The following is a 19,840-nucleotide window of genomic DNA, read 5'->3' on the forward strand; positions in this document are numbered from 1 at the left end:
ATTCTGAAAGTATCAAATTGTGATTTACAGTATAAAATTGCAGTATTAAATCGATACCTAATTCCCTTTGCATTGATTTATGTACAATAAGTACTTTTTCTTTATGAACCTGCTCAATTATTTCATCAAGCTTCCAAATTACGCAACGTTTTGAAAGGAAGTGACTGTGGAAGTGTGAGTCTCCACCACGTTTTCTACTGATTTGCTGTTCTTCCAAAAATATCCACAATAACAAACGCTGGCAACACACTGCAAATGAGTGGCAGGTGAAAGTAGAAACACCAGGATCAAAAATATCTCAGGCAGAGACCCACCATAACCCTGCCGGAGATATTTGGAGAAAAGCTTCCATTCTATTAACACATGGCTTAAGAGAGTTTATATTTTCACCAGCCAAAGAAAACAAATGAAAGAGAATATATGAACACAGGGCTCGAAGCTTTTATCCAAGCGGCGTGGACTGGAGGAAGTAGAGAACTGTGGAGCGACAATGGAACAGACCACAATTCCCTCAACACCAAACCATCATCTGTGCGAGAGACAATCTAGTTCCAAGTTCATTAGCAAACAATGCAAAACAGGAAGTGTTGATAAATGCAAAACACTGTTTTTTTTTCCTCCCTCAAAAATATCACTGCTTTTGCATGACTTAAATCTGTAGTCTGATATTTACTTTTAAGTCTTTGTTTATTTATTTTATTGACTCTGTTGTTCAAAATGAGATTCTGATGCATCTCGAGTCAAAACTGTCTGCTGAACTCAGCTGAACCAGGACAGTTCACAGACTGATCACATTAGATTCACTGGGAGGATTCCGGTCAGACTTACTCAATGCTTGTGAAAATGTTTTAATGGACAAAATCTGTATCTCTGTTTTGCTTGGGTGAAATGCTTTTTCAGAAAAAATGAAAGAGGGTTTAGTATCAGCTATGAAGGACTTCAAAGGAGTGACGTCCCCAAGAGACTAAAACCAGATTTCTATCACTAGCAGGTCCAATGCGTCATCGACCATGCATTTGTTCTGGTTAAAAATATGAGGAAAAGCAGCACCAGCCAAACAGGAGGCATTGGACGCCTTCACACACAAGGAATTCTGGTCTGCAAGTCACCCGGATAATGGTGCGTAACCTGTCCGTACAGCGCGAGGTGAGATCCGAGTTGCTCGCCCGGCCGACGGTGGTTCCACCATCAGTCTCGGCGGGGGTCAGGCCCACACACAGCTTTAGCCCAGTCTGAGCAGAGAGAAGGTAAACACAGCCTCCCCCACAGCAGCGGGTCGTCTCTGTACGGACAGAAAGAAAAACAACGGGAACCAAGTGATGAACCGTGAGATGGTTTGGAACGGGCAGAAGGTCGTGACAGGTAGCCAATAAAGCACTGCGCAAGTTCCCAAGAATATTATATTTTGTCTGATGTGATCGCTTTGTAAGTAGTTCAACAGTGAGCGGACTGCGGATGCCATACAAAGACGTCTACAAGAAGGATTTGATAGTGATTCCTACAACCGATTTTTGTCCCCAAAGAACAGAGATGCACTAAATAATCAGGTAATGACTTCAGTTTGATTGGCCTTGAACATGTACATTATTATTGTAGCTCACACAGAAACTTAAGTCAACATTTTACAGTTCCTCAAAGACATGCTAATTGCTGATAGACAATTTCAATTGTCAACTGGAAATCCTTTGGACTTTTAAATGACTACACAAGAAAATATACATTTATTTAATCACTCAGTCAGTTCTTCTAATGATCTGCTCCTGATTCCATAAAAAACAGAAAAGAGGTAAACTTTCTCAATCCAAAAGGCATATAAGGTCCCTCTGGTATTCCCTGGAGTCTCATCACAATGATGCATTGCCAAAAACCCACCAAAGAAGACTTTGAGCTACCCCAGGAAACAGTCCAATTTTTTTATACAGTGCTCATTTCAGCTGTTTGAATCTGGGTTCCTGTCCTTCCTGCTATGATCCATAGATAGACTTATAGATCAAGAATTTTCTAGACCATGAAAGACCAGAGCAGCACCGTCATTACAGCAGACGATGCTAAAATCTGTCCATCTATCTTCTGCACTGTCATCCTAAAAAAAAAAAAAAACTGATCCAGTGAATGCTGGAGGCCATGGTCAGACGAGGCCAACAGAATCATATCATCTGCAAAAAAAGCAAAGATGAGAGCTTGAGGTTTGCAAAGATCCTGTTCATGAATGCCACAAAGGTGAAACAGGTTACCAGTGGGCAAACCTGGGAGAGTCCAACCCACTCTGGGATCATACTTGACTTTGTGACCAGGTCTTGCTCTAGCTGTACAAAGACCAGCAAGCACCTTGTAAAGTGGACTGATGTAGCTTTCTGTTGATATGTGGCACTACTTACTGACACACCTTAGTTTCCCCAAGACACAAGTCAAGCAACAGTAGCAACTGAAACCCAGGAAGTTACCTCATCTAGGCAGCAGGAATGGTTCTGCTCCTTTAACGCCTCCATAATTTTGCCTCATAAATTAGACTGTTCCTGACAGACAAGAGTTAATTTAGAGTTTAGGGTGTTTGGATATATGAACTGTGGAAGACAACACAAGATGAATGGAAGATTGGGGAGGGGGGGCACATGGGGGTTTGTTTGCCTGTCTATGTCAGGACTAAAGGGGACCAAGGATGAGCCTTAGTGGTCTTATCTGACTTGTCAAATAGCAGGGAAGGTCAAAGGTGAAATGTGGCTGGTTGACTGAATGCTAAAGTTTCTCCGTTTTGTTTGAGTTGTCCTTTGAAAACAACCTGCCAAAAAACGACCTGTGTTCTTTGCAAAGCGTTTTAATACAGTATCTTATAAAATTAGCCCTTAAAACTTGTCACATTTTGTTTTGTTTCAAAAACAAATTTCAGCGTTTTAGATTTTGTGACACAGATTAAGTGCTACATAAATGTGGAGTAGAAGGAAAATGATACGCGATACATATTTTAAATAGCATCTCTCCATTTGTAATGAGGGAGTGGAACAGAAATACACCGTCTGAATTCCAAAAATATCTTCTATTACCAACCACCTACTGGTACGTCGGCCCCAACTCCAAACTATCGTCTTCGCAAGACTTTCCACAAGAACTTGACGTGATCAGCTGACCTTAGTTGGTCTGTTAAATTCTGTAGTGAAATGAGCAATGCAACGCTTTAGGTCAACATACGTTGATGTATTAGAACGGCTTAGTCAAAGTGCTGACATAAATCCAACTAAGAATTTGTGTTAAGGATTAAAATTGACTGAGACTGAATTACTTTGCAAAGAAAATTTGGCAAAAATATCAATAAAAAAGGTTTTGGAGACAAATGCCAAAGACTTCCAGCTGTAATTGCAGGTTGTTCAACAGAGTTAGAAGTGCCAGGTGAGGCTGGTGCAAGGAAGTTAGAAGCGATAACATAAGAACATGTCAGACTTTTGGGATCTATATTTGCAAAAGAAAAACAAAATATAGATCGATTGGCTAACTCCCACTTGATAATTATATCCTGGTTTGTGTTGGTCCATCACGTAAAATCTCGAAACACTAAAATCTTGTGATAGAAATGTGAAGATTTTATTGCTGAGAATTTCAGTGTGTAGGAGCTCCACAGCTTTTAAAGCTGTGTGACTGTTAAATGACCTCATATGTCTGCGTGTGTGTGCATGTGTGTGTATCAGAGGTCTCGGTTCAAATGAGAGTCAATCAAGCAAAGTTTGTGTGTTTAGGCAAAGCATGAAAAATCCAAGCAGACGCGCCTCTGCTTCCCACCGTACTTCCATATCTGTTTTTCTGTCTTTCGCGTATGGACACGGACCGACAGTTTGTTTCTGTGATCTATGTTCAAGGACAGACCCCTAAGTCTTAGCTTTGACCCCCAGAGTTCACACTTATCCATTTAATCCTCTCCCAGCCGACCAACAATCCTGTTTCCTCCCTCCGCGCAGTCCCGGCATTGATCCAAGGCTCAGACAAAAAAACATTTGAGTGTAATCTTCACACACGCCCACACACCGTTTTCGTTCTCATTCCACACACCGCTTTTCTTCAACCACCTCCACTCTTTTTCACCCTCCCTATGTTGACCTTCTTCCCGACCTGAGCTACACATTTCACCTCCTACTGGAGGATCAATCAATATATCAATCCTACAAGTAGTGTTGACATGCAGACGATCAGTAAAGCCAATTTCAGAACATTTGAAATAACCAAACATCCAAAATGGGTAGAGTTCTTATTTTTGGCAACAAACACTGGTGGTTCTTGAATGAATGCTACTTTGGAGCCCCCTGATTCATGAAATGAAACTGGAAGTTGTGATACATTTCTGGAGAAATCTAAAAGTCAGTGGGAGGTAATTCCACTATATTCATCTGTAAAAGTGTTGGATGAAGGATGTAGTATTGACCCTTTGCACGTGACGGGATGCTCTTCAGAGAGTGGCGCACTCCATGAGGGACGTCCAAACAACAAACAAAGCTTGTCAAAAAACAAGCTTTACAGATACTTCTATTTAGCTGATTTCGCTTTAAAAATAGTCATAGGGTGCTGCATAATGAACTGCACTTCATTTTAACGTAATCATTTTGATGAGGAAAGTTGGCGGCAAAGGGAAGTAGTCATCAACCATAAGGACTGGCAGCCAGTACAGTAAATTCGTAGATTTGTAGTTGATTTTTACAACATAAGAAAAATCATGATCATATACTTAATATGAGGAGATTAATAAGGTGCAGAAATATATTGCATTTCGGAGATGGTACACGGCTAATCATTAATTACCATGGAGTAAACGCCACACCGTCATGTAGCCTAGCATGTACAAAAAGAACTGGTAAGCTACTAAACTTTTATATGCTTTTAAGTCTTTAAAAATGATGTGTCGCAACTTACAGATGTCACATAAACCACAAGTTGAAGTCACCTGATGATACCATTACTTAATCTCATGCTATGCTGATTAAGATTTGCTCAGTTTGGTATGCCAAATATTTGGAATGGTTTTGTTAGACAACAGCTCAACCTAATTTCTGAGTAATTTACCTATTTATTATTTTAACACTCATCAATTTGCATAGTGTTCAACTTTTGTTTATAGATGGTCAGATTGTTCACTATGAAAATATATGAGTATAAAAAGCAATAATGACATTACAGCCACGTTAAGCAGTAAAACGCTGTAGATCCTCAATCAAAAGCAACACAAAAATGCTACACGTCTGGTACAAGATATTCTATAAGACAATTCTAAAGATATTCTTTACATTTCAGCCTTCGTACAATGTGGTTTGTTAAGCACTCCAACATTACGCGGGACAGGAAACAGTGGCAGTATAATCTGCCTTTCACTTTCCTTCTCAGCAATGCACAACAAACACCAGAGCCTCAAAATGACCGTTTGGTTTTCACTGATGTTTTCCTTTTTGTGATTAGCAGAACATTTGGAGAGCTCGCCAGAAACTAAAAATACAGCCACACTATAAAAAACATACACCCACAGTGTGACTGAATAAGGGCAAACATGCAACTGAATTCCTCCTGTTAGATTCTTGGATGCCTTAATTGATTATACAAGTAAGAAACTGAGGGGAATGCCCTACTCTTTACAAGCCCAGTGCTCCTTTTAGCAGCAGGTAGCTTTCCATCCTCGTCCATCGTCAGCTCCGTCTCCCAAAGCTAATGTTAAAGCTATGCGTATAAAAGTTTTGGTTTGGAGCGCCCTGCCAGAGTAAACTGGGTGGTATACGGTTTAGAGACATTTCCGTCTTCGAGAGTTAGGGTCCCAGCTCCTTGCTTATGATGGAACGGGCTGCTGTTTGCCAAGTGCCGGCCATTTCTTAGGCCTCATTGTGGCTCAGAGGAACACTTCAAAAACCACAAGTTATCATTGGAGCTGCAGACGCCCGCAGTAAGCAGGACGACCATCGCCGTCAACCTACACCCCATTATACTCTCCTCTACTGACCCTGCACACCTTGCACCAGCCTTACCTGGCACTCTCCATCAGTCAATCTGCCGCCAGCTCGCACACCTTTCTTCCTCCACCCGTCTGCCGGTGCCAAGCCCTGCACCGTCCATCTTTCTTTCCTTCCTTTCCACCTACCCACCCCGCACACACACACACACACCCATCCATCCATCCATCCATCCACGCCGTCAGCACTCCATCATTCTTGTCCGGCACGGGGTTTTGAAGGATGAATGGCAGCGCACAGCGCCAGGTTTGTGCCGCTTTCTAAACACGGCCGATGGGCTCTGGCCCCGCTGTGTGGCCTCTGCAATGGTTAGATGCACAAGGAGAAAGCGGTTCTAATGAGTTGCGGCAGAAAATGTAAAGCACCCGCAGGGAACCCAGACCTCTGACTAAGAGATCAGGTGTTGGGATTTGTTCGTCTGAGACGGGAGTCAGATTAATCGCCCTGAGAAGTTAAATATTGTAGCTATAATGTGCATTTATTCAATATCTTTCCAGGCACAAGAAGTATATTTTTTGCCTGGATTGTTAATCCTCTGGTGAAGCTGTTGCTTATGGAGCTAGTAAATGACATATAAACAATATTTCTGTTCATAAGATCTCATGACTTGTGGCTCCAACAATATTTCTGAAAACATGACCCATTTGTTCAAAGCTCCGTTTTTCATCTTGTTTTCAATTGTAGCTGAAGGTCTTGAACAACAAATAATTTGATTAGATGTAAAGTAGAATATACTCTTTTTTAATATAGGTATTGCCATATAAAGTTGAATATTTTACATGCATTGAATCAGACTTTAATCAGAACCATGATGCCGAGTATGATCACCTAAAATAAAGCCAAAAGTTTACATATATTTCTTTAGTTTTTGGTCAAATCAACTTGTAGTTGCCTTTCAAAAATTTTGAGTATCCTTCTGCAAGCATATCTAAATTGTTTTCTAGAGTTTTGGTCCATTCCTTCTAAAAGAACTGGTGGAACCGAGTCAGGTTTGATTGCAAATTTGCACATCTTAGTCAGACAATGTTCTGTCTGATTAAGATGACGGCCAGTCCAGAGCATTGTCTTTGTTGTCCCCAAGACATTTTATTCCTATAAATGTTTAGGGTAATTATTCATTTGGAAGACCCATTTGTGTCCAAGCTTCAAACTTTCTGGATAATATGTTCAGGTGTGGTTTCAGTAGACCTGGATAACGGCCATTTCTTCATGGTCGTGTCTTTTTGATGTACTTAAAAATCAAAATAGATCAAAGTAAAACAGTTAATTCATATTCTTTTAATGCTATAAAATTTTAACTTCTTCTGTACTTTTTGGACCTGCACTGAAATTTGAACATAATCTCATTCGTTGTTTCAGCTGTTTTTCTATGGAACTAATCTCCAATTTCTAAAAAAAAAAAAACAAAGAAAAGTGATTTACGTGGGCGTCGCATGTCGCCGTGGTTACAGCGGACGCCATACATACAGAGGCTACAGACCTCAGAGCAGCCGTCCTGATTTCGACTCCCGTTCCCGGTTCCTTGTTCTTCCCCCTTTCTCTCTGCACTCTTCCTGTCAGACTACTTTCAAATAAAAGCCACTGGTGCTGAAGAAAACATGAGAAATGATACCATGCTTTGTCTGTTGCATCCTATTTTAATCCATAGACTGTCCTAATATACATTTACAACTCATTTATTAACATTAATATTTTTTAACAGTTAATCTGATTATTCACATTGATGCTGTGAATTAATTACAATTAACATTTTTAATAGTCAGACTAATAATAACAAAGTCTATATATTAATTCATGCTCAGCATGATACATTTCCACCATGATGGAAATACATCATGATGGTGGACGACTCTTTAGTTTTCAGTGAGGATAAAGACGTTTTCCATCCCACGTTTTTGCAGTGCTAGTTAATACATGGATGTAAGGAAAATACAAAAATATTGGCATTTATAGTTTGTGGCTGTAACGCAATACAACAGATGCGATATAACTGTTGGGCAGTAAGCTGTAAGCACGGCAGCTGATGCTGTGAAATTTCAGCAGCGCTGGAATACATTTACACCCATGACTCGCGTAATCTGAGTCGGCCGTGTGTGCGATGGCAATCGGAATTCATGCTAATATAAAATATCATGGGGAAATATGGGAGGTGAAAGTGTTATGTCTAACTGAGCTGTGTCTCTTACTGTAATATTCCTTCCAGATAACATCTGTGTCTGCCGTCTACAACGGCGCTCTCTGTTCCCCGCGTAGACGTCCAGAGTCTGGCCTCAGCTTCCCCTTCTCCTCTCCTCCGTTTTCTCCACGCAACGTTTTCACTGGAAATGGCGTGACTTATTCTTTAAAAAAACAAAACAAAAAAAAAACCTTTTAAAATTCTTTTTTGTCCGTTTTTCCTATGTCAACCAGTCACACGTACATGCAAATACCCTCAGAAAATATTATGATTTGGTTTTGCAGATATTTTTAGTTTCCCTCTCCTGGGCTGCGTTTTTAAACATGTATGGTTCACCTTGTTGAGCTGAGTAAGTTTAGATTTTTTTTCTTTATTTTTTTTCTGTCAATAATAAAATCAGACTTGAATTATATGTTTTTCTGTTTATTGCAGCCATCTTTTTTTATGTTTTATTGCAACATTATTTAGTGAGGCATATATGAGCTGGACAGGAGAGCCGTCCAAAAATACTAACGTGCGTTGAACATTGTGTCACAATTAATTACAGCCACAAACTTAAATAAAACTTTATTGGGATTTGGTGTCATAGCTCAACAGAAACTAGTTCATAACTGGGATTTGGAAACATTCTTTAATTATTTTATTTCCTGCAACTGCGGCAGTTACCCCCACCATTTGAGAGGACACTCCAAATGACATTTAAATTAGCAAAAGGGAAATGAAATGTTTCTGTGACCCATCTTCAAAGACTCATTGTGGATGGTGCAGTGAGAATGAAACTTCTCCAGTAGCAGTCAATAAATCTGAAAGAGGCCTCTGACTGAAGACTGTTTTAATGTCACAACATGCAAACGATTCAATATCTGGACAGCAGATGATATCCCACCGTAGCTGCAACCTGTATGATATCACTTATTGGCAAGCTCTGCTAATCCACCTCATTTGCTTTTGCTGCGCCTTTTTAAATCTCATAGGGCCGGAGGAACGAAGCGCTGGCAAAGGCCTATTGTATTTGCAAGATTTCTTGGTAATTTTTAATATATACAAGAATTTTTTTTAGATAAATAAAAAGATAGATAAATATAAAAAAGCATGTGCTCTGGATGTGTGAAGCTGATAATGTTAGGATCTTTAGGAGTTTGGTCTGTATTTTTGATTAATTTTGTCACTTTTGATATTCCGTACTTGTTTGGGATTTCAAGTTCTTGTTTTGCTTATTAGATTCTGAACTGTGTTGTAGTTGTTCAGGTTGGACTGAGTAGATCCTTCTGTGTCCTGTTAGGTTTGAATTCTGTGTTCTCCCACTGTCACTCAGCTCTTCTATCCTGTTCATTTAGTCGCCTGTTTGACGATCCAGAAGCTTCTACCTGCTGTTGAGCACCTGCTTTTTATACTCCACCCTCCTTGCTGGATTCTTTTCTTCCATGTATTCCCAGGTCTTCTGATTTCTTCCTTCCGTGTTTCAGGTTTTCTGGTTTCTGTAGGTTCTGGACCTTCGCAGTTAAAATACTCAAACTGAAGCGAAAAGGTGATGTCATCCTCCAAAAGTCATGACGTCATAATGGGGGTCTAAATTTTACCAACTGTGGGTGACTAAATATAAATGGATACCAAACTAAAGTAGATACTTACTAATTAAAAATACTAAATGATACTCTTCTCTGTTACTTTTATGCATTACTGTGTTCTAGTCGATGAAAGAAAATATATCAAATTTTGTTGCTGAAACGCAAAACATGAAAAAGTTCAGATCACAAAAATACTTTCTCAGACCACGTACAGACAATAATTTAAAACTCTATGGTGTCACTAAAATAATCAACACACCTAATGCTGATTAAACCAATAAAACAGGTGGATGTGATACGAGTTTCAAGATTTTATTTACAGACCTAATAATGAGTTTGAAAGAACGTTTACACGACTCCAAAGATGAATTTTGGCATCCTTTAAAACAAATGGCTGCAATTATAGAAATTCAGATTTTCCTCATTAGGGACGGTGGAAGAAGAAGCACCATGAGTCATGAAGGGATTCCTCAGATTAAACCTACCGTTTCCTGGACCGCTGACAGATGAAATATTAAAGTTAAGTGATCCAGAATATTCTCTCCTGATTAGACAGAGGTTGCTTTCACAGCAGATCCCTCAATGCTACTGCGAATAACGTAAACAGAACGGAGATCCGCCAAGGTTCACAGATTTTTATTGACAACTTTGTTCCGCTGGCAAGAGGAACTTGCAATTAATATTGCCGCTACGCCCAGTAGCTAATTCAGGAACACATAAACATGCCGAACCCGACCCAGAGTAAATATGGCGTGTTGACCTAATTAAAATGATTTGTAGTTTATACTGGGTTTTAGATAGATGGTACAGGGTTTTATTTGGTTGTTGAGGTGTTGCGTAGAGATCAGGGTTGGTTGTATCCTAAAACAGTGCTGAGATTCATGAGAGCTTATCACTCTCATGAGTGATCAGACAGATTTTTGCCTAAAACAAAATGTTCATCTTCCTTTATACCTAAGGGTTGTAGGAACATTAGGTCAAACTTGGGACTTTTTGTTTTGCCACAAAAAAAAAAAAGAAGTGATAAAGGTTCTTGGGAATTTCTGAGGTTTTCCATTTACTTAGAGTCCTTCAGTAGAAATTCAACCTGCCCAACGTGAACAGAAGACGTGAACAATGACTTCAACTTTCTGTATTGTTTTAGAATTGAAGTCTGCCTGTAGTTTTAGCAACAACAGTGGAGGAAGTGAACAAGGCCATGCAGGTCGTGTTGGCCACGCCTGTAAACAATTAATTAACATTAACAGCCGCCTCGTTTAGCTCGGCACTTGTCCTTTTTGCTTTTAATGCAGACAATTTCCGGTAAGCTTCATAGCGCCAAACTGGTGCAGTACATACGTCACCAACAAACATTAGCAATAGGGTAACATAGTCCACGCCTTGGGCGTGCTGTGGTGGCCTGGGGGATTTGTAGGCCTTGAGTCCTCAAAGCGGACGTCACGCGTTCGATTCCCGGACCCGATAGACATTTGCCGCATGTCTTCCCCCCTCTCCTTCCTCCCTTTCCTGTCAGCCTACTGTCATATAAGGGACACTAGAGCCCACAAAAAGACCCCTTGGAGGGATAAAAACAAAAACAAAAAAAACATAGTCCACGCCTAGAGCAAGCAATCATTCCTCAATAGCCAAGACCCTAGACCCTCTGTACAAAGCAAACAGTGTAATGAAATTCAACTGGAGCAATCGAACTCAATGGGACAAATCTCAAACAGAGCCCTGAAGAGATATGAGAATCAAGCTGAATTGGCCAGGCTACTTCCGATTACTTGAACTCGTCTGGTTCTCTTTTGAACTGGCCTCTGATTGGTCACCACAGCCATATTAAGTCCCTCAACCATTTCCTGTGATTTGTGTGACCTCGCAAAGAATGCCTTTTCACTGATACCATCACTGCTACTCATTTTACAAACCTGCGGGGCCTCACGGCAGTTCCACTTCATCACCCTCTCTGAGCTCTTCTCTAAACCACCAGGATTGCAGCAGTCATGCAGGGAGATTCCTGAACTTGTTAAAGAGAGTAGCCGGGACCACTGTGGACGCCCCCCCTCACCCCCACAGTCACATTTGAAACTAGAGGTATGCTGTGAATTATGGGCAGAGCGTGACTGCTCTGCCAAATGAAAATGTAGGTTTTGGCCCGTGATTTCCAGTGATTTTATTATTAGGATTTTTTTTTTTAATCCCCTTTGCTTCCCTCCTCCATCTAGGTCCCCAAGGGGGATGGTGTTCGGATGCTATAAAAAGGCTTTGTGTGTTCAGTAATTGCTTAATAGTTATATAAAATGTCATTAACTGCTCTCACTGGTTAGGTTACATCCACTGGCTACCGGAGGGACCAAAAGCCTCTCACCCTATATGCCGTTCTTCTCTATCCTCATGCCTCATTTTTTTGTGAAGTTTCCTTGTCTCCTTGTATTGTTACTTTCATGTTCATTTTCACCAACTTTTGTCTTTCTCTCATCCATCCCACATTTTGACAGTTACGTTAACAATATGCCTTTTGTTAGGATTAGTGTTGGGGCTTACAGGTATGTAAGTTAGAATTAAGGGTGATGTTAGGAGTAGGTTTAGCGCTCAAGGTTGGCATTAAAATAGTGTTTAGAGGTAAGGTTAGGGTTTAGGTGCTACAGTTAGATTAGGGTAGTGTTTAGGGGGAGTGGTGGGGCTTTTAGGGGTAGGTTTAGGGGTAAGTATAAGAGGATTTAGGGTTACAGTCCCCTTGCTTTCTAATCTTCAGCAAATCAGTACAACTGATCACAAAGTTGTAGCAGGTCCAGAGCGCCTCACATACCAACGCCCGTCACTCTTGAGAAAAAAAACAAAAAAAGAAGTCCACAGCCTCTTGGATGAGGTCATTGTGCTGTTTCTTTCCCCACCCGCAGGGAAATTTCTGCCTTCCGCTTACCCACCGGCCCCATGCGCCATTCTTTATTTCAGCTCCATTAAAAATAATTGGCAGATCGCTCCAGAATAAATGTTGAGGAGGAAACCGCGTCTGGTCATTCACGCTTAGTTCAACATATAAAGAGGATGGAGAGTATCGTCATATGGCGGCGGAGTTCACAATGTATTTATTCTCCCCCCGCCTCTGCTCCCATCCTATCACTTACCCAAATTGCCAGTCAATATTTGCTCTGGTGATGAGTGCTTCCAGTGGCTAATTTTTGTGGAAAAAAGGGATTGTTTTACCTCGGTGTCCAAAGCTGCCGGCTCGCGCTGAAATAATCGCTCTCACCGCAGCACAGCTTCCCATCTTAATCCACCTCACTAATGGCATTAATGAAAAATAATTCTAATCTAATTAGCTCTCTTCTCCAATCAGTCTCACTTCCCTTCTGGGTTTGAATAATCTGGAGAGCTGGCAACGGGTGACGGGATCCTCTCCAGCACTGGAGTGGACTGACTCAGTGAGAACATTGTCAGGGGAAGAACGCGAGTCTGGAAACAGGCAGAAGGATTTGCCCAATGTGGACGATTCTGTGGCGAGCCTCTGTTTTCTAGTGCTTGTCATTCAATTTTAAACTAAATCTAATGAATGGTGGTTTATGTTTGTCTCATAGGTTTTATAGGTTAGTCCACTTTGGAAAACCACACAGCTTTAGGATGAGTATTTCTTAAATCTATAACACTTTTCTGATGATACCAGCATGAATGTATGCTAAACTGTTGATGTTCTGCTAAAGGGTTGGGCAATATGGAGTTTAACTTTTATGACACTATTTTGTGGTACTACTGTGATGACGACAAAAGCTATAATGAGGACTCTTAACTTTATGGATGTGACTGCATGACAAACAATGCTAACATTCATATTTTTACTTTACTTTAGGACTCCAGTCACATAAAAAGTATGACTTCCATCACTAAACTGGAGAAAGCTGCATTTAATCATATTTTCAAATTTATTGAAACTCACAGGCACATTGAACAAAGTGGAAGAAATTAGTAATACTAACAATGCTGACAGTTGTATGCATTTTAAAAACATTATTTGGTATTTAGTGTAATAAATCAAAATTTATATGATAAAAAATATATATCATGATAAATGATATATATTCAGTAAACACCTATACAGTGTTTACTGATGAGGTAACGTTACAATCTTTCTCTCTTTTAAGCCGAATTTGCATAATTAGACATAATTTTTTTCCGCAACATGAAGCAATTCCATATTTTGTCCTTGATTAGAGATTTTTTTCAGCAGTTACAACAATGTAATTCAAGTTTTGAGGCATATTTTACAAAGAAAATATTCAATGAAGTAATTTTCATGTGGGTTATTTATCTTTATGGATGAATTTCTCTACAGTGTTTCGTTTTTGCTGGAAGGTAACAGATCCTGCGGTAGGAATGAGACGATCCAGTGGAAATAGCACTTTTCCACTAAGCAAATGTATTTTGTAATGTCAAATTGCACATCTATATTGTCAATGGAAACATATCTACAGAAGTATTGAGTAATACCTATTGGAAGTCTGATAAAGTTTCATGGAAAGATGTTACAAGTTCAGCACAGAATTTGACTCTTGTGCGTGTGTGTGTGTGAGAGAGAGAAGGGGAGAGGAGAAGATGTGTGTGTGTGTGTGACACAAGCTGTTCTGGACTGCCTACACTCGCTGTCCCACCTTCGCAGCAGGATGAGCTGCTGGCTCCGAGTTCCTTCCATTAATCACTGCTCTAATTTGTTTGCTCAGCACGGTGCTGACGGCCAGAGGTTCTTTATTGCGGCACAACGGCTCAGGGACGCCGAGTGTGTATCCATACGCGTGGGACAGAGGGAAAAGATGAACCGGTCTCGCAGTCTGCAAATTTAGACCGCCACAAATATCAGGTCCTCTGAGCATCGACAAATGTAGCATATTCTTGACTCTTACGGACCTGACTGGACGGCTTTAGTTTGAAGAATCAGAGTTGGGTTTCCATGGGGAAGAGAAGCTAACAACCAGTTAGACCTAAAGCTTTCTGGTAGTGGAGTTCTGCTGTCTAGACTTCACAAACTCAAACCTTTTTGTAGCTTAAGATCGCTTCCTCATTATTTGGCGCACAAATATGACCATCTATCTCCTTCTGTGACTCACTTTACGTTGGAGTTTTTGCTTAGGATTATTTCAAAGTGAGAGAAGATGTTAGATGATCTAAAACGATTGTGAGTTTTATATCATGCTAGATAAAGAAATCTTTGCTGCTTTCTGACGGCCTGTGGAAGTTAAAAACTCAGACCATCACAGGATCCAACACAGTTAGGATTGGATTTTCTTCCATGTATCTTTATTTTTATGTCAGAGTTTCAGGTTCCGTTTTATCCTGTCATCTGTTTTTTGTTGTGCATCGTGCTCAATTTACTTCATTTTTCCAAGTTGCCAGTCTTTCCTTTATCCCAGTGTTTATAGTGTTTATTTGTGCTTTGCCGTAACACTTAGCTGTTGTTTCTGAGTGTTTCCTAAATTTATTTTCCTCTTCAGCTTTTCAGCATCAGTCGATTGACTCCTCTGTCTCTCACCGTCTTCGTTGGACCCGGTGTTTGGCCTGTCACAATAACACATTTTTCTGGACGATAAACTGCCCCAGTGACTATTGCACTAAAAGATAATATGGATGCATTGAGACCATTTTCAACTGAAATCATGGTCTTGGCAGAATAATGCAAGTTCACCCTCTCAAAGACGAATCAATTTGATTTTTGTAAAGTAGGGGTGCACCAATTTATCGGCCTGCTGATTTATCTTCGTCAATTTCCTTAATTTTGGGAGATTGGTGATCGATTGAAACTTATGCGTGAAGCCGATTTTATCTACCGATCTTATCTACCTCGGGAAACGACTAAAAATCAACCACAGTCCTCTCCTGCTCTCCCGTGAGAGAGCTTTGACTGACAGACCGCCTATATTTAGCAATATTTCAGACATAAAAAATTGGTGTCAGCCAAAATTGGAATTGGGAGGTCAGGCCTTTTAAAGATCGGATATTGGCTAGAAAACTGGAATCTGTGCATCTCAGTTGTAAAACAACTCTTTACACTGGAACTGGAAGACGTCTTAATTATCCAAAATGAAACAACAACCAAAAACAAATCAAACGGAAATAAAAACCTCAAACAACTGAAACCATCAATGAAATGGATTATAAAATTGCCCTTCAAAAAGTATTAATCATCAGAATAGAAATTATGGAGCTCATTTTAATTCACAATGTGATTTTTTGATCATTATTTTTTCTGCAAGGCTTATCTGGTGTCATTCTATTATTATAATCTTGCCTCTCTGCTGTGTTTGGGTTCTTAACAAGACAGTAAAAAGTGGTGAGCTGTGATTTTGCCAGTTTTGCCTTCATTGAACGACATGTTCTCATGCATTTCCAATAATAGAGAGAGAGAGAGAGAGAGAGAGAGAGAGAGAGGCTGGGACATGCTAGCATGATTTTGTGTCAAACGTGTTACAAATGCTTTACATATAAAACATGAAACATAATCTATCATGAGCCCGTGAGCCGCTGAATGACTCTCCCTTCCTAAAGAGCAGCACTTTACGTTCCAAAAGGTCCTAACTGTTCTTTCGATTTCCTGCAGGTACAGAAACCCTGAACCAAACGGCTGCAGCCATCTTTATAAGCAACAGCAGAGACAATACGTTTTTCCAGGAAAGCCGCAAGCCAGACCACCCAGGCAGGCCTGGCTCTTGGAAACCAGCATCACCAATTCGCTTGAGGAGCTGCAAACCACTAGGCCAACACATTAAGCATCCGGGCTAAAAATACAAAAACGACAACAAAAAAACAAAACAAAAACAAAGTAATTTTTGTTGCAGACTATAAAAGTGGGACAAAGGGAATAGATGAGGGTATAATTTCACAGGACACTGAAGTTGTACTGTGGTGGTTTATGTACAGCAGGAAGGTTTGGCCTCTGTCACTTCTACTCCACCGCAGTCTGAGCTCAGCAAGCTTCTGGGACATTTTTACACTGCAAAAACAAAACCACTGGTATATTTTCAGTGCACTCTTCACCACTTCTCCCTTTTATGATAGGAATAATATTCACATGGCAGTTAAACAAACAGCACACTTTACGTGATACCAGGCCTATCTGCTGGATAGCAAAAGTACTCATGTCTCTAACTTTTAGGCATTTTGTCACATTGAAACCACACTAGTGTTGTTTTGAGCTTTTAAGATTTCTGATCCTAACCCAAGGAAAGAAACATCAATGTGTTTAATTGAGTTTTTATGTGAAAGAACAATAAAAATCATGCATGATTCAATTCAAATCAAATTCAAAAACACTTGTTTCCGATGTTTCCCGAAGGTAAAATTAAAAGTCGTAACTCATATCACCAAGTATATTCAAAAGGTTGTGGTGGACGTTGTGGAAAAGAAGGATCTCTGGTGGCAGCAAATCTACAAGCAGAGTTTTTGCAGATCTCACTAATTAAAATTTAAGGCTTTTTAAAAACATTGAGAATAACGTTTAAGACCTGCATCACGACAGAAAGGTACAAAACAAAAGTACAATTTAATTTTATTTTTTTACATGGCAGAGGGTCCTCGCTTTATATTAGCAGCTAGTTAGCGGTAGCCTCAACGGCTTCAAGTCACAGAACAGACTGAAGATAAATGTGTGTGACTCAAACATTTGCCATAGAAGTCTCATGAGAAAAACAAACTACATAGACTGTGAGATATTAAAATAGTTCTCCAGCTACAAAATTTAAGACCAGTGACTAATGTATTTAAGGCCAACTTACATTTTCTAAATGTATTTAAGACAGTTTAAGGCTTACATTTTAGACACATTGAGGATGTGCAGTCACCCTGAAAGAGGATCTGGACTGTAGAATATTACTGTCATGACACTGTGACAGCAAAATGTCCAGACATGATAGCAACAAGTCCTGGATGACATCATCAGTCGTTGGCTATTACTGCTAATCCACCTCATTTGCTTTTGCTGCTTTTGTTCTGTGATGAGAACATTAGTTCTAAGAGCTGATTGAAGGGGATCCGAGTAAGAATGCACACCAAACTATACAGGTGTTTATTTAAAACAGAAAAGCTGTGTTGCTCTATTAAAGACATTTGATAAATCATTTAATCTCCCGTGGCAACCATTCAGATGAGCAAAACGCCGAGGCGGCTCCAGCTCCTCTCAGAGCTGCAGTTTTGATAATAATACCAATATTTTTGGCAGCTCGGCTCTGTATGTGAACTACATTAACACTCCACGTTTTCCTGGTCTGGTTTGAGAATTGTTTTTGAAAATGATATGTTGCAGTGAACATGCACAGAAGGACGCAGAAATCACATGAAAACACCCAAATTATTTCATCCCACTTGATAACTGTTTTTAAGCAGTTCTTTCAAAGTCGTGGAGTTATTGGAGCTGGGTCCAAAAGGTTGTTTTCCGAGAAGTTTCCCTCCACTTCCACTTGGGGCTGCCAGAGTGCAGAACTGCTCTCTGCTTCAATCTCTCGGCTTCAGCAGCCTTTTAAACAAGGTGTTCGGTTCGCACAGTGCTGATGTACAGACAGAGCGAGGAACCTCAGGCGTCCTTTCCTCCCGGTCCGTTTGATTATGTCTTTGTCCGTCATCAGGGGGCTTTTAAGTGCAAAAGCAGAACCCCCCGCACCCCGCAGATCCCATGGTGACATAATGTTAGGAGCCAAACTCCACAGGTAATGTATGAGGCTGTGAAGCTTTTAAATAAGCAAGACTTAGATGGGAACGGAACCAAAGAAAACATCGTATTTCTGTGAGCCAGAGCAATAAATTTGTTAATGCAGTGGTGGAGAAAGAGAGAATGGGACTGGCTTAATTTGTGTATCGCTGAAGAGAAAAGCCGGTCAGAGCAAGTTTTTCTTTTTTTGTGTTCATAAATAATCAGCAGGAATAAAGCCAGTTTATTCACATAACGACATGTTTGAAAAGTCTTTTATTCCCCTAAGACACGATTACCGATTAATTCCAATCAACAGGAACTCCACGGCTTTCGTTCATTTGTTTTACTGATTTCAGTCTGTCTGAGGGAGAGCAGGGTTTATCCAAAGTATACAAATTGGCTTCAGGACATGAACCTGCGCCCGACTTGAGATTTTATTAACCTGGGCTAAGTCAGAAGTGAGGTACAAATTAATTTAATTTCATTTAACTGAGAAAGTGATTGAGAAACTTCAGCAGAAAAAGCTTAGCTGATAAAGCTGAAATAAAGCACAGATAAAAACAGATTTTTTTTTTTTGACTAACTGCCTTCAGACAAGTATTCAAGTTCAGAGAGGATTCAGATGAAAGTAACATCTGCAGACAATTCGCAAATTTATATGTCAGACAAACTTAACCCAAGTGAATTCAAAGGACCCTTTTCAAATGCCGATTGTCATTTATTAACTCCAAAAAGCCAACCTAACAAAACCATGCCTCAGCCTACACCTAGTAGGGTTTACTTTGAGAGCAGCAACTGCCCTCCAAAGTTTTGATAACTATTTTCCACCATTTCGACTCACTTTTCATTCCAGGATTTCCCAGAATGGCTTGTTTCCATATGTGGCCTGAAGAGGGGCTTTACTGGGGTTTCCCACCCCCACTTCACCAATTTCTTAAAGTTCAAACATCTAATCACAACAACAAAGGTACGCATTATACCTTTTAGGAAAAGTGGTTTTTGGCAAAGTGGCTTTTCTGTTCGAGCAGCAAATGAATGGAATCTCACTCCAAAGGTCATCAGAAATTTGAGGAAATGCAACGCATTGAAGGTAGTTGGTGCATGTGTTTCTTATGTGAATTTTAAAATCGTAGTATTTTTCATTAAGTGCATCATAATGGTTTATTTGTTCATGTTTGACTCTTATTCCTTTAAAGTGACTTTTACTATCTGTCTGTGGACAGCGGATGAAAAATGGCTTTTTGGATAACTTTAGCATATTTACAGAAATGTTCATATGCACTGTCCCTGTAATAAATGCATAAGTTCTATTTTGAAGAATAAATTCTAAAAAGAGTACTGTGTACAACTATTGTCAAGTCAAGGTGTGAGATGGTGACAGACTCCTTAAAGAAAAAAATAAGTTTGTTTTTGAATAAAAAGCAAGTTGTGCGACCAAGTTACTTAACTGTTTTGTATTTGAATTTTG

At 39.9% G+C, this 19,840-nt stretch overlaps 1 long non-coding RNA gene across 1 annotated transcript in view; it reads right to left on the bottom strand.

The window, feature by feature from the left end:
- Positions 1-885: 885 nt before the first annotated feature.
- The window catches only part of LOC122823413, a 44,972-nt gene continuing 26,017 nt past the window's right edge, over positions 886-19,840 (bottom strand). The window contains exons 2-3 of the long non-coding RNA XR_006369333.1: positions 8,162-8,314; positions 886-1,282 (exon numbers count right to left, since the gene is read on the bottom strand). This is a non-coding gene — a long non-coding RNA (uncharacterized LOC122823413). The remainder of the gene's footprint in view (positions 1,283-8,161; positions 8,315-19,840) is intronic.

This window comes from Gambusia affinis, linkage group LG20 (assembly GCF_019740435.1).
Source record: "Gambusia affinis linkage group LG20, SWU_Gaff_1.0, whole genome shotgun sequence".
NCBI lineage: Eukaryota > Metazoa > Chordata > Actinopteri > Cyprinodontiformes > Poeciliidae > Gambusia > Gambusia affinis.